Here is an 11,767-nt window from a genome sequence, read left to right on the forward strand (position 1 = left end):
TGGGTGGCTTACACAACAGACATTTACTTCTCACAGTTCTGGAGGATAAGAAGTCTAAGAGGAGGATGCTGGCAAACTCAGTTCCTAGTGGAAGCCTGCTTGCTGGCTTGTATATAGCCACCTTCTTGCTGGGTGCTCACACGGCCTTTCCTTGGTTCTTATGCATAGAGAGAGAGTTCTTTCTTCCCATCCCATCATGAGCATCCCAGCCTCACCACCTAATCTAAACCTCCTAGTATCATCACATTTAGAGTTAAGGCTCCAACATATGAATCTTGATTGGCGGGGGGCCACAAACACTCAGCCTATGACACCATCTCAATTGCATTACTGCTTTTCTTCTATTAGAGTCAAAAGAAAGGAGCGGATTTCTTGAATGTATGTTTCTACTGAGAGTAGGAAAACAAAATATAGACTAAGACAGGGATTTTTTTGAAAATGGGAGGAGCATATTTCTCAATGAAATGCCTTCTTTGCCTATGAGATTTCTAAGACGGTCCCCAAGGATTCTTGCCTGCTAGTGCTCATGACCTTGTGTCATCCCCTCCCTTTGAATGTGGGCTGGATCATTACTTGATTCTACTCAGTAGAGTATAACAAAGGATGTCACTTTTGTAATTATAGTCTTTCATATCTGGGTTAGATTTTTCTTTAAAGATTTTATTCATTTATTTGACAGAGAGAGAAAGCAAGCAGGCACCAACAGGAGGAGTGGCAGGGGGAGAGAGAAGCAGGCTCTCTGAGCTGAGCAGGGACCCTGAAGTGAGGCTCCATCCCAGAACCCTAGAGTCATGACCTGAGCCAAAGGCAGACACTTAACCAACTGAGCCACCCAGGGGCCCCTCCAGCTTAGATTTTTAAACCACGTTTATTTTTTAAAGATCTTTATTTATTTATTTGACAGACAGAGAGAGAGGAGGGGAAGCTCCTTTCTCTCTCTCTGTCTGTCAAATAAATAAATAAAAATCTTTTTAAAAAATCTAACCCAGATATGAAAGACTGTAATTACAAAAGTGAGCAGCAGAGGGAGAAGGAGAAGCAGGCTCCCTGTTCAGTGGGGAGCTCCATGTGGGGCTTGATCCCAGGACCCTGGGATCATGACCTGAGCCACCCAAGAACCCTTAGTTCTGTAATTAGATTATTAAAATGATGGCTTCTACCTAGCTAGCAGACTCTTTATATTGCCCTCTTGGTTTGCACACTTCAAAGAAGTAAGCTGCCACTCTAGAGAGGCTCACATATCAAGGAACTGGTAGCGGTCTCAAGCCAACGGTACGCAGGGGATTGAATCCTGCCTACAATCATGCTGAAAGAGGATCTTTCCCCAGTCGAGTCTTCAGATGAGACCCTAGCCTATGTGCAAGCTTACAAGAGACCTGAAGTAGAGGACCCATCTAGCTATGCCCAAATTCCTACCCACAGGAACTATGAGATAATAAGAGTATTTTTAAAATTTTAATTGTGATAAAAGGACACAACATAAACTTTACTATTGTAACCATTTTTAAGCATAGAGTTCAATTGTGTTAGCTCTATTCACATTGTTGTGCAACAGATCTCTAGAACTTCTTTGTTTTGTAAACTAAAACTCCATATCCATCAAACAACAACTTCCACTTTCTCCTTCCATCCTAGACCCTGGTAACCACCACTCTACCTTTTGTCTTTATGAATTTGACTACTATGAGTTATAGAAGGGGAATCATACAGCATTTGTCTTTTTTTAAAGATTTTATTTATTTATTTATTTATTTAAGAGAGCGAGAACACTAGAGAGAGAGAGAGCGAGTAAGCACTAGTGGGGGGAGAGGGAGAGGGAGAAGGAGGCTGAGCAGAGAACCCAGTGCGGGGCTCAATCCCAGGACCCTGCGATCATGACCTGAGCCAAAGGTAGACTGTTAACCCACCAAGCCACCCAGGTGCCCCCAGCATTTGTCTTTTTGTGACTGGCTTAGTTCATGTAGCATAATGTCCTCAGGGTTCATCTGCATTGCATCGTACATCAACATTTCCTTCCTCTTTAAGCCTGAATCATATTCCATTCTATGCATATACCACTTTTTGTCTATCCATTCATCCATCAGTGGATACTTGGGTTGCTTCCACCTTTGGGCAACTATGAATAATGCTATTATAAACACTGTGTATAAGCATCTCTTCAAGATCCTATTTTCTGTTCTTTCAGATACATACCCAGAAGTGGGATTACTGGATCATACAGTAATTCTGTTTAATTTTTTCCAGAAGCACCATACTGTTTTCTACAGCAGCTGCATCATTTTACATTCCCATTGGCAGTGCATAAGGGTTTCAATTCCTCCACATCCTTGTCAACACTTATTTTCCTGTTTTGGGGTTCTCTGGACTTTTTGATAGTGGCTGCCCCAAAGTGCATGAAGTGAGATTTCATGTGTGTTGTTCTAAGCAGGTAAGTTTGGGGTGATTCTTACATAGCAAGAGGTAAGTAATATACCACTTTGTTTTGTGAGTTCCAAGAAGGGAGTAGTTCTTGGTTTCAAATGTGGCTTAAAGGTCGAGCAAGAGGAGAACCGAAACAAAAGCTTCTGCAGTCATCACAGAACAAAGGTGGAGACCTGGACAGAGCAGACTCCGTGGGTGGAGGTGGGGAGAGGGGGCTGGGCAGTGGCAAGAGAAGAATAAGGGCAACTTTTTAAAGAGTGGTCTATGTAATCTTTAAAAAAGATTTTATTTGTTTATTTATTTGAAAGAAAGAGAGAGAGAGTGTGCAGGGTGAGGAGCACAGGGAGAGGGACAAAGACTCTGTGCTGAGCATGGAGCCAGATAGCCAGATGCCTAGACACAGGGCTCGATTCCACCACCCTGAGCTTATGACCTGAGCCGAAATCAAGAGTTGGCCACTTAACCGAGAGAGCCACCCAGGGGCTCCAGGAGTCTTCTGTATAATTTGTATGGATTGTCAATGATTTTCCTGAGAGGGTGAGATAATTCCAAGGGGGTGGTAGCCAGAAGGAGGGGTTTATTCTCTTTTCCTTTTTTTTTTTTTTTTAAGATTTTCTTTATTTATTTGACAGAGAGAGAGATCACAGGTAGGCAGAGAGGCAGGCAGAGAGAGAGTGGGAAGCAGGCTCCCCGACGAGCAGAGAGCCCGATGCAGGGCTCGATTCCAGGACCCTGAGACCATGACCAGAGCCAAAGGCAGAGGCCCAACCCACTGAGCCACCCAGGTGCCCCTCTTTTCCTTTTTAAAATAGGAAAGAATTGATTATGTTTAAATACCTATGGCACTGATGGCACCGATGGCACCTATGGCAGGTGGGACTGGAGCCCAACCCAACGGCTCCCGAGCTTGCTCATTTACCAAAATGTTTTGCTCAACTGCCCAAGTCTGAAGCAAAATAAGAAAACAAGACAATATAATCTAGCAATGTTCTATTTTTTTTCTCCCTGATGGCTATTTGGAGTGATTTTGATGGTAAATAGCAAGTATTTAATTATTTCAAGGATTCTCTCTCTCTCTCTCTCTCCCCCCATGACTTCCCTCCCTCCTCTTGATGCCTCTGTTTGGCTGGGGTGTAATTACATGCTTAATCTGGCTCTTGAGCAAACCAGCTCCATGCCCTTCCTTCCCCAACATAGCAACTCTTGCTCAAGTCCCTTCCAAGCAAAGCATAATGTATAATAGGTCCCCCATGACATTTTTTGAAAGAGAAAAATGAAATCAACCTTATGGCTGAACTCCCTGGAGGTTCTTGAGTCAAAGGTCCTTCACAAACTGTATCAACACCCTCCGGGGCAATGCCAGAACCAAGTCCTTGCACATGAAATGTGCTCCTGCTTTATTCACACAAGTGTGATTTGTGTACACTCTACCACATCATGCATGTGTATTTTAGCTGTTTATATAACTTGTCCTCGGGGACTTCTGACTACAGAATCCCCAGACCCCAGCATAAGCCAACTTTTACTGGACTCAGGCATTATAGGTTGTCTAAAACAGTTACTGAGGGGTGGATGCAGGCCTCAGAGCTCATCATAGATACTCCCTTTGGATATACTGGAAGGTCATTATTCTTCAGTCTGACGGGTGGAGATTTTCTAACCCTTTCTATTTGTTGTCATCAGCTCCTGATGAATCACTAATAAGTATTCAGCTACTCCACCCCTCCTGCAGATGCTGCTTCTCCTCTCACTTTGCAGTGACAGGAAATCATCTCTCAGTAACCTTGAAGCTTTGCAGCAGGCCTACTTGACTTTCAGTTGGCTCACAGTTACACGGTCAGAGAAGAACAACATGGGTGTTAACTTGTTGCTTGGGAACTGAGGGTCCCCAAGAAGCTGAGTAGTGCCCTCAGATTCCCAATCCAGGGCTTTGTCATCACACACACAAAAATCATACATTTGCACAGGCACACTGATTTGATTTTAGATGTTACATCATTTTTTTTCCAGTAAATCATAAGTGATCAATGTGAAATCATTTAATACAGAAAAAGAATAAATGTGAAAAAAAATTAACGGGGAATTGCTTGGATCAAGGCTGGAATCTAGGTTCTATCATGCATTCATTCAGCTATTATTATTTCACACCTACTATGTGCCAATTGCCAGGGACAGGACACTCAAGGAGCTGCCTTAGCAGCTAAAGGTGGAGAGATGACGATAAATAAGTGTGATGGCTAATATTATGTGTCAACCTGACTGGGTCATGGGGTGCCCAGATATCTGGTCAAACATTTTTCTGGGTCTCTCTGTGAAAGTGTGTTTGGATGAGATTAACATTTAAATCAGTAGACCAAGTAAAGCAGATGGCCCTCCTCAATGTGGGTGGGCCTCATACAATCAGTTGAAGGCCTGAATAAAACAAAATTGCTGACTAAGGGAGAACTACACTTGCCTGATTGCCTTCAAACTGAGATATCAGCTTTTCTTCTGCCTTTGGACTTGAATCGAAACATTGGCACTTTCTGAGTCTTGAACCTGTTGGTCTTCAGACAGGAATTACATGATCAGCTCTCCTGGTTCTCAGACCTTTGGACCTGAACTATAACCAAATCATCAGCTCTCATGAGTCTTCAGATTGTCAGTTTACCCTGCAGATCATGAGACTTGCCTACTTCCATAACTGCATGAATGAATTCCTTAGAATAAATCAATCTCTCTCTCTCTCTCTCTCCACACACACACCCACACACACACCCTGTTGTTTCTGTTTCTCTGGAAGATCCTGACAAATACAGCAAGCAAATCAATGACCAATCCGACAGTGATAAACTTCCATGATGGACATAAAACAAGATCATGGAAAAGACAGGGGTCTTTTGTTATGTTAGCTGTGGACATTAGGACCAACTCACTGAGGAGGTGGAGCCAGAGTGGGAGAGCAAAAGCCATGTAAAAGATGTGGGGAGATGGCAGGGCAAAGGCCCTGTGGTGGGCAGGATGGTGGAGAACTGGAGGGACAGAAAGAAAACCAGTATGGCTAGAGGGGAGCATGGTGGGAGAGGGAGGCAGGATGCAGAGCATTAGGGATTCATAGGCCATAAGGAGCAGTTTCGATTTTATTCCAAGTGCAAGGGGAATCCTTTGGAAGGTTTTAAGGAGTTTAACACTCTGGCTGCTTACATTCCTAGCTTGCTGTATCATTTGGGACAAATGAATGTACCTCTCTGAATTTTAGATTCCTGACATTGTTATGAAGATTAAATGAGATCATGTAAGAGAGTGAATTAGTACCATGCCTGGCCCAAAGAAGTAGCTACAGAAACGTCAGTTTCATTTTCTGGTTGTTCACTAGGGGCAATGACTGGTAAATGCTGAAACTAAACTAAATGCTGAAACCAAATGTTGAAACTAAATTAAACTAAAACAAACTAGAGAAATGGAACTGACATGAACTTTCTGGAAGGCAGTATCAGCACATCCTTTGATAAGGGGCTACTTCCCTTGTGGCCTAGGGAAACAAAGAGAAACAGAGACAAAATGTATACTAAAAGATATTTGTCACAGTGTCATTTACACATCGAAAAACTGGAAACAACTAAATGTCTCGGGTAAGTGCTGGTTTAAAGGCACTTTGGTGGGCACCTGGGTGGCTCAGTCAGTTAAGCCTCTGCCTTTGGCTCAGGTCATGGTCCCAGGGTCCTGGGGTCGAATCCTGTATTGGGCTTCCAGCTCAGCAGGAGGCCTGCCTGCTTCTCCCTCTGCCTGCTGCTCCCCCTGTTTGTGCACGCTCTCTCGCTCTCCAACAAATAAATAAAACCTTAAAAAAAAAAAAAAGGAAGAGTTAATTTTCTACTTTTCATTTTATTTTGCTAAAAGTAAATGTCCTGGGGTGCCTGGTGGCTCAGTGGGTTAAAGCCTCTGCCTTTGGCTCAGGTCATGATCCCAGGGTCCTGGGATCGAGCCCCGCATCAGGCTTTCTGCTCAGTGGGGAGCCTGCTTCCCCCTCTGCCTCTCTGCCTACTTGTGATCTCTGCCTGTCAAATAAATAAATAAAGTCTTAAAAAAAAAAAAAGTAAATGTCCTAAGTGTCCTAAGGTTTTCTCCTCCCAAATATATGTTTTTTCCCTTCTAATTGGAAAGAAAAAAGCAACTTATTAAATTACCTGGAAAATGCCTCTTGCTAAATTCAGGAATCATTTATAAATAGAACTATGTTAGGACGCTTGGAAGAAATGGTGGAAGGAAAGCATATCTAGGAGGCTGACTGATTCCCCAGGTCATCTAATAACTATGTGTTCAGCACAAACCTTCCTGGAGATGGCTTCTACCTGAGATTTCCTTTCAGTTGATGGCTTGGGGTTCAGGAGAAGAAGTAGCGGTCTTTGGCAACCTGGGAACCTAGTTTTAAAAGCCAGCTCTGTCATTTAGTAGCTGTGAATCCCTTGGCAATGTACATAACTTCTCTGAGATCCTGTTTTTGTGACTATAGGGGCAGTGATGTTTATTCCAGCCTTTCTTTGGGTAGGTTAAGGATAAAATACATGAAGTGTCTGTCTTCTGATGAGTCCTTGATAAATGCCAGCTCTTATATTGTGATCCTCCTGCCCCAATATTGATCATACCTTGTTATAGTGTAGCCCTTTACAGTTTGCAAATGTGTGTGGGGAGTTGTGTTCACTATCTGATCCTGAAAAAAAGCCCAGTTTTTATTAAGATAATACCTTACCTGTATAGAGTACTTGCTATGTTTTTAAGAATTGCATAATAGTGGGTGTTCAGTAAGTGCTGACTGAATGAATGAATGAACGAATGAATGTTCTCAAAGGAGAAAAAATAGTGGACTGTTTCTTTGACTGGGGAATTCATTCTATGAGGCTAGATGCTCCCTAAAGCAAAGGTAGCCCTGAATTTCCCTGTTATGTTGAGGGGAGCTTCAGGGCAGGCCAGGGCTTGGAGAAGACTGCCCTGAGTCATTCTGGTGGACGCCAGGGCCTTTTTCCTGCTCTGACTTGTGAAAAACTAGAGGTAAAAAGAGTGAGTTGGTGCCACCTGGAGGGTGAGAGTAGGCACCTCAGGGGAAGGCAAGAAAATTAGAACAAAGCACTTCTTTTATTTTTATTTTTTTTTTTTTAAAGATTTTATTTATTTATTTGACAGACAGAGATCACAAGTAGGCAGAGAGAGAGAGAGAGAGAGAGAGGAGGAGGAGGCAGGCTTCCCGCTGAGCGGAGAGCCAGATGCGGGGCTCGATCCCAGGACCCCGGGATCATGACCTGAGCCGAAGGCAGAGGCTTTAACCCACTGAGCCACCCAGGCGCCCCCAAAGCACTTCTTTTAGTTCAGGCACACAGGTGGGGTGGTGGTGGTAAGAATGTACCCTAAAAATAATCTCTGCTTTTTGGGGCACCTGGGTGGCTCAGTGGGTTAAAGCCTCTGCCTTCCACTCAGGTCATGATCCCAGGACCCTGGGATCGAGCCTCGCATGAGGCTCTCTGCTCAGCAGGGAGCCTGCTTCCTCCTCTCTCTCTCTCTCTCTCTCTGCCTGCCTCTCTGCCTACTTGTGATCTCTGTCTGTCAAATAAATAAATAAATAAAATCTTTTAAAAAAATAATCTCCAGGGGCACCTGGGTGGCTCAGTCGTTTAGTGTCTGCCTTTGGCTTAGGTCATGATCCCAGGGTCCTAGGATCGAGCCCCGCATCGGGCTCCCTGCTTAGCAGGAAGCCTGCTTCTCCCTCTTCCTCTGCTTGTGTTCCCTCTCTTGCTGTGTCTCTCTCTCTCTGTCAAATAAATAAACAAAAAATCTTAAAAAAAAATCTCAGCTTTTTCAAAATTAAATAATTATTGAGATAATTATAGAGTCATGACCAGTTGTAAGAAATAATACAAAGAAATGCCATGTATCCTTTACCTAGTTTCCCCCAATGGTAACATCTTGTAAAACTATGGTACACAGGGCACCTGGGTGATACAGTTGGTTTCGGCTCAGGTTGTGGTCTTGGAGTCATGGGATCAAGCCCCCAGGTTGGGCTCAGTGCAGAGTCTGTGTGAGGTTCTCTCTTCCTCTGTCCCTCCCACCCATTTTCTCTCTCTCTCAAATAAATAAATCTTAAAAAAAAAAAACTATAGTCTATAGATCAGTTGAATAGAATCTAGAGTCCAGAAATAAACCCACACATTACTATCAATTGATTTTTGACAAAAGTAACAATACAATTCAATGGGTGATAGAACAGTCTTTTTGACAAATGGTGCTAGGACAACTGGATATCCAGATACAAAAAGATGAAGTTGGACCCCTACCTCACACCATATACAAAAACTAAAATGGGCCAAAGACCTAAAATGTAAGAGGTAAAACTATAAAACTCTTCAGAAAAAAAACAGGATAAATCTTCATGACCTTGGGTTAAGGAATAATTTCTTACATATGGACACCAAAAGAACAAGCAGTAAAAGAAAAAATAGATAAATTGGACCGCATCAAAATTTTAAAAAAGCTTTTTTTCTGCAAAGGACACTGTAAAAAAAAAGTGAAAAGACAACCCAAAGAATGGAAGAAAATATTTGCAGGTCATATGTCTAATAAGGATCTAGTACCCAGAATATATAAAGAAATCTTACAATTCTACAATTTAAAAAACCCCCAATCTTAAAACGAGCAAGTTCACTGAATAGACAATTCTTCAAAGAAAATATACAAATGGCCTGGAAGCACCTGAAATGTCATTAACCATCAAGGAAGTACAAATCAAAACCACAAAGAGATGCCATTTCACACCCACTAGGAGGGCTACAGTCAAAAAGATAATAATAAGCATTAGTGAGATATGGAGAAATTGGTGATGAATTGAAATTACTAGTAGGAATATGAAGTGGTGCCAATGCTTTGGAAAAAAGGCAATTTCTCAAAAAGTTAAAGTTATCATATAACCCAGTATTTCTACTCCAAGGCATATACCCAAGAAAAATGAAATCATATGTCACATGAAAATATGTACACAAATGTTCATAGAAGCATTATTCATGAGAGCAGAAAAGTAGAAACAACCCAAATGTCCATAAACTAATGCATGATAAACAAAACGTGGCATATTCCATAAAATGGAATATTATTCAGCAATAAAAAGGAATGAAGTACCGATTCATGCTATGACATGGCTGAACTCTGAAAACATTATGCTAAGTGAAAGAAGCCAGACACACAAAAGGCCACATATATCATATTATTCCATTTATACGAAATATCCAGAAGAGGCAAATCCACTGAAATGGAAGTAGATTAGTGGTTGGGAAAGGGAGGGGAGTGAGGAATGCTAATGGATACCACATTCTTTTGGGAGCAATGAAATGTTCTGGAATTAGTGGTGATGGGTACACATCTCCTTGAATATACTAAAAACCACTAAATTATATATTTAAAAGAGTGGATTTTATGAAGTCTTATACCTCAATTTCTTAAACTAGTAAAATTAATAAAAAGTAGTATCAAAACCAGTATACAGATATTGGTACAATCTACCAATGTCATTCGGATTTTCCTAGTTTCTCTTATACTTTCAGTATTCTGTGTTTCTACGAAGGACTTAGCAGTTATCCTGAAGAATGTATATTAACATTTAAAAATATTAAAAACCCTACAACTATATAAGCCCATAGTTACAGCTAGAGTCACCACTCATAATTCTCATTCTCAGAAAGGTATTGTAAAAATTGTACACTTCGGCCTCCATATAGAGTTTTACAGAATTTATATTAAGGCATAAAAGGATATTTTAGCCCAATACAATTCATCAGTATTTAGCCCAATTCATCTGTATTTCACCTCTTAACATAACAATCCAAATTTCTGAGGTTCTTCTCTGCTTTTTAACCATGAGGCATATTTATTTCACCTTAATTGTGAACACTTTTACACCCTGCTTTTCTTGTTTAATGTCTCATTTATTCTAAGAAGTTTGCATTTTGCCTCCCAAGTCACCAGAAATATCCCTTTATAAAAGGTGAGGAATATTTCATCTGATATATCTACCATATTTCCCTTAACCATCCCATCCCATTATTGCTGGACATTTAGGGTGTTTCCAATTATCTTACTGCAAACTGCTGCAGTGGGCAAGTTTATTCTCTTTTGGATGATTTCCACCAGATACGGGGTGGGGTTACTGGTTAAAGATTTTGAATATCTTTCTGGGTCTTGACAATTTCACCTTGGTGCAAGATCCTCCTCCCCTGCTTCTCCCTAGCCCCCAGCTTCAGCCTCCGCAAAGCGAACCCTAGAGCCTGGCCCCTCCGGGTAATTCCACTCTTCAAGCTGCACTGTTACTCCCTTTTCATTTATTGGCCTCTGCTCCGCCCCCTGCCGCTCCTCTCCATCACTGGGTCACCCCCGCTCCTTCTCGCCTGGCTTCGGGCAGCCTCCTCCCCAGGTAAGCTGAGGCCCGACACGCATTGCAGCACTCGGCTATCCTGACGCGGGTTTGCCCAAGCCAAATGCAGTTTGGCAGGCTGGCATGCACCACCCTTACCTTAGCCTCAGGGTGTCCCGCGCAGGTGTCCAGGAAGACAAACTGTGGGTGACGTTTCTCTTTCCCCTTTCAGTCCATTCCCGCCTCCAGCGCTAGGGCGGCGCATCTAGTAGGCGCTCGATAAGTATCTATTTTAAAAGCATATTGAAGTTTTTATGCTGGTTTTTTACTTTAGATTCCTGAAAGCTAATAAAGTACAAAACGATTTGCACCAGGATTAGATGTGACTGGGGGGTGGATAAGCAGATATGAATTATTAAGAAAAAGTTAACTCTTATTTCATGCATGTAAGTTCATTCGTTCAACAAGAATTGACTGAGCACCTACTACATGCCAATATGATCCACGGCAGTGAATAAAAGACAATAAAATCAATAAAGTAAAAATACAGTGTGTTAGATGGTGATCCGAGCTTGGGAGAAAAATCAGGCAAGGTAAGGAGACTGAAAGTGACGGCCCCCGAGAAGCTGACAATAACAACAGGTAACAATTGGGTGTCTACTGAGGGCCAGTGTGCTAGGGGCCTCACCTTCGAAAGCCCGTTTAAACTAACGCCACGATGCAGTGAGGGAGGAACCACTGTTCCCATTGCACAGATAAAGAGGACGTAAGGTGCAGAGCTGGGGGTGCACGTCAGCCCCGAGTCTGAGGCCTCCACCCTACCCGGCGAAACCCGGGACCTGCGACCTGTCCCTCCCCTGCAGGGAGAGGGTTAAAGCGCGGAGCAGCACCGGGTTGTGCGCTTGCGCAGAGTGGAGAGTGCGCTTGCGCAGAGCGCAGGGCGACGTGGCTGGCCGGAAGTTGGCTGTGCGGAAC

The 11,767-nt window shown here is 42.7% G+C and overlaps 1 long non-coding RNA gene across 1 annotated transcript; it reads right to left on the bottom strand.

The window, feature by feature from the left end:
* Positions 1–6,204: 6,204 nt before the first annotated feature.
* Positions 6,205–11,691, bottom strand: LOC116858193. The gene is made up of 3 exons (XR_004380879.1): positions 11,481–11,691; positions 10,952–11,079; positions 6,205–6,241 (listed from the first exon to the last, which is right to left on the bottom strand). It is a non-coding gene; the product is annotated as an uncharacterized LOC116858193 (long non-coding RNA).
* Between the last annotated feature and the right edge of the window lie 76 nt (positions 11,692–11,767).

The sequence above is a fragment of the Lontra canadensis genome, unplaced genomic scaffold (genome assembly GCF_010015895.1).
Source record: "Lontra canadensis isolate GAN:19392208 unplaced genomic scaffold, GSC_riverotter_1.0 scaffold133, whole genome shotgun sequence".
Taxonomy (NCBI): Eukaryota; Metazoa; Chordata; class Mammalia; order Carnivora; family Mustelidae; genus Lontra; species Lontra canadensis.